Genomic DNA, 4,371 nt, shown 5'->3' on the forward strand with positions numbered 1-4,371 from the left:
ACTGTTAATGTGTCCTCCAAAAAAAAAAACAAAAAACCAAAAAAACAAAAAACACACACACCATAAAAAGGGGTACAAAAAGCAAGCTGCAAACATTCATAGGATATGCACATATGTATATTAGGATAAACCACTTGACTAGAGTGATGTACAGCCAAATAAGAGAGAACTCTATACTAAGGGTATCACTCCAATAGTATCATTATTGTAACCCTTGAATTAAAACATACAGACTCGAACTAGAAGTTCTTGTAAGTTAAATTTGAAAATACCTTTGATTTAATACAGATACAAGATGGAGTACTAAAACCATGTTTTATTCCTCCGTAAAGCAAAAAGAAGGTTTTGTTTCTGTAAACAATGAACATCGTATATGCAGAATATGTGGTGTCCCATGAAGGTATCATTCATAATTGGAAAAAATGGATTTTTTTTTTTTTTTTTAACGGGAATATTTCTCTTTTAAAAAAATAAAACATTAATTCAAATTTAGTTTAAATGAAGTATGTTAAAACCTGAATTTGTTATACTGATTTTGAGCAGCAAAAAAAAAAATTAATTAAATTAAGGAAAAATAAGCTTTACATTTTGGTGCATGTTTACTTCCAATTACCATCTTAATACAATTTCTTTGCAAAAAAGAGGAAAAAGGTAGCTATCAAGTAAATAAGCCATATCTAAATTCACTATTTTCTAATGTACTATAACATAAAAGAAGAATCTGAAAATATAAAGCTAAAGAACTGCTTTGAAAATTACACAGGTTGAGTGTATACTCAGAGGCAGCAAAAAGCCTATTTAGCTGTAAATCTACATTTTAATCATTGTATCGGTCAATAAGAATGCATCTTTCTTTAAAAAATAAAGAAACAACTGAAGTGCAAATGGGAAAACTGAGGACTTGAGAAGACCAAACTGTGCGACACTGGATTGAACTTTCTCCTAGAATGTTCTTGTGAAGTATCCCCCACAGTAGATTTCCCTGGCATAGCAGGTAGTAATTAAAGAAAAGCTAAAATGCATATGGGAGGAAAGTATTATTGAGCAGTAATGTTGCCAACCCTCCAGGATTGCCCTGGAGTCTCTAGGAATTGGCTATAAATCTCCAGGAAACTGCTGAGAGTCACCCAGGAGACAAATGATCAGGCATTCATTAAAAATAAATATTAAATGTCGAATCCATTTTATACAGTAGTCCAGTGGGTTTTTTAGATACAACAGTAATATGCATTTGCCTTCCTGATGTAAAGTGTACACGCTGTAATCCGTAACTGATATATACAAGCACACAGGCACATTTGTGTTGTGCACTGAAGCCATGCTGGCGTTCTGGAAACCTCACAGACTAGATTCAAACAGAGATGGCAACCCTTCATCACCTTGCGCACATCCTGAATTATACAGGCAGTCCTTGACTCACGACTGAGTTATGACGAACGGCACTTAAGACATTTATAAACTGACACCCTGTTTCGACCTTCAGACATGGGTTTCAACTTTGCAATGCTGGATATAGTTGCATCCAGCTGATAAGTCTGGTGTGGTGGAAAGCGAGGGGGAAGGGAAGGGATGTGGGGGGCAGATCAAGGCCCCTGCGGTGAGGGAGGGGCTAGGGTAGGAGCAAGTTCCTTATCTGGTGACTCGTCTGGCATTTCCTGCCAGTCATCTGGGAGGTGTGCCCCCAGATCTGCAAAGGGTGGGATGGGCAGAGCTGGGGATGCACCACGCTGCGCTGGAAGCGGGGAGCTATATCCTGCGGCTGTTTTCCCAGCTGGGGCAGGGTGGGCATGGAACATGGCCACTGCGCTGCCTCTGCACAAGCAGCGCACAGTGGCAGGTACCCCCCGCCCAGACAACCTGTGGCTCTGTCCCATGGGTGCCCTGCCCTGGCTGGGCAAGCTGCAGCACGGCATGGGAGGGCATGTGCCCCTGGATCAGGGCAGGCGGGGCCAGGGCTACACCAGGCTATGCTCCAGGCAGGCAGTGGAGTCTATGGGGGTGGACTACAGCCCTCCATAGTCTCCACTGTGGCACCCACCCCACCACAGGGGCACACACGCCCCCTCCACCATGCCCACTTGTCCAGCCAGGGCAGGGTGGGCATGGCTTGGGGGGGAGGGGGGTGGCTCTTGCCGCTGTGCGCCGCTCACCCGGAGGCAGTGCAGCAGCCCCATCCCATGCCCACCCCAGCTGAGCAAGGGCAGCAGGCCATAGCCCCTGCTCCCAGCACAGCCATGTGCAGCCCTGGCTCTGCCCCATACAGATCCAGGGGCACACTCCTCCCCTACCCCATGGCCTCCCAGACAAGCGGCAGAAACCGCTAGACAAGCAACTTGCCCAAACCCTAGCCCCTCCCTCACTGTGGGGGGCCTTGATTTGCCCCCCACACACACTTTCCCTTCCCTTCCCCCTCCCCTTCCATCACAACAGACTTACCAGCTGGAGGCAGCTGCATCCAGTGTCGTGAAGGGACCAATCTCCCATTTATAACATTGTTCCTATGGAAAAACTGATTCCGAGTTATGAAGTTTTGACTTAAGACAGGTTTCAGGAACCAATTGCGTCATAAGTCTGAGGACTGCCCATATCAGCAAAGCTCAACTGATACAATTCACAGACAACTCCCATAGCAGACATCAAGATAGAACAGCAAAAAGAAAAAGTCAAAATGTTTTTGGTTTTTATTTCATACCCAGATACCATCACATTAAACTGACAACCAAAGATGAAAGAAACCTGGCCTTGTAACACCCTATAGGCTGTTTTTAATTGCTCTGAAACGCCTTGTAGATTCGTGAATATACCATGGACAGTTGAGAAGGTAATAAATGTTTTAACCTATGTTTTCATAACCGAAGACTTCTTCCCATATTTAGACAGGGGAACAACCATGAGTGACTGGTGTCTCCTGAATCTGGGGGGTAGTACCCACAAAAGCCGCCAATGGCAGCGATGCATAGGGAGGGGGGCACCAGCCCTACCGACAGTATCAGTGTCAGCAGACAGGGGTGCACCAGCCCCATTGGGGTGGGGGGCATGTGCACCCCCTACCAGTCACCTATGGGAACAACACACACAGCTTTTGAGCTAATCAAGGAAGGACTTGCAGATTGTTGTTTCCTCAAATACTCATATCCATTTGTGGTGAGCTACAACACCTCAAAAGTTGCTGTTATTTGCACTTACACTAACTCAAGAGCTCAACAGATGCTAGCAGAGGGCTGCTAGAGATTTCAAATTAAATTGAAAAAGAACACCAGTATTAAGCTACAGAACTAGACAATATGGCTATTGCAAATACCTTCAAGTCTTATCCTATTTACTAGGTAACAAATTCAAAGTCCACAGACCATAATAGATTTCAGTAGTTCCTAACAAAGCATGACCCAGAAAGATGCCAGTGGAGATGGATTCAAATGCCGTTCAGATATATATCTATATAGATATATATAGAGATATTTGCGGTGCACCATAAACCAGAAAGCCAAGTATTTCAGATGTTCGTAAGGTCAGGACTGAGGCAGTTGTGAATGCATTGATGAAACACATAATGATGTAGTTCAAGCCTGCAGTGATCCACAGGAAGGAATGTGTAATGGGAAAAATGCACTGTTTTTAGTGAGAATTCCAGAAAACTAACAAAAGCTCCAATGTTGTTAAATTATTTCAAATAACAGGGAACTGAAAGAGAGTAAGGCATACCACTGGTTCCATGCTTACAGCCTAGTCCCAGGGTGAGAAAAGTCTGGCTCATGAGCCACCCTGGGACCATGGTAGACTCCATGGAAACCAGCAGGGGCTGCTGGGAAATGTAGACCCCAGAAGCAGTGGGACTGTAACAGTGCAGGGCCAGGGACTCCATGGAGACCGGCCTAAGTGGCACTGGCAGGGTGCATGACTAGGTAGGGAGCTGCTCTGGGACTGGGGCCAGGACCTTGCAGTGGTGACAACACAGGCTGGAGCCTGGGCAGAGCTACAATCCTGCCCAGGGCCAACTTGAGAGTTAGGGGACACAAATGGGCTCACATCACAGGAAAAAAATCTTAGGGGCATCTGAAGGAGCACTGAACTTAATTCTTAAGGAATTACAATAGGTCTCAGCCACTGTGATGGATAAAGCAGAAACTGAAGAACAGAGTAAGAATCAGAGGAACCAGATAGCTATAGGTACATAAAGAAAGGGAATGAATGTCATAATTATCTAAGGAGATATAACACTTGCTCTGACCTTCAAGAGCCAAGAAGCCATTTTCTCAAATCTCTACACCTTGATTTTCTCTGCCAGAAAATAGTTTCATAGTTTCATAGATTAAGGGTGGGAAGGGATGTAGTAGATCTTCTAGCCCGACCCCCCGCCAGGGGGGGAGAACA

The sequence above is a fragment of the Gavialis gangeticus genome, unplaced genomic scaffold (assembly GCF_001723915.1).
Source record: "Gavialis gangeticus isolate Ggan-Ray unplaced genomic scaffold, GavGan_comp1, whole genome shotgun sequence".
Lineage (NCBI taxonomy): Eukaryota > Metazoa > Chordata > Crocodylia > Gavialidae > Gavialis > Gavialis gangeticus.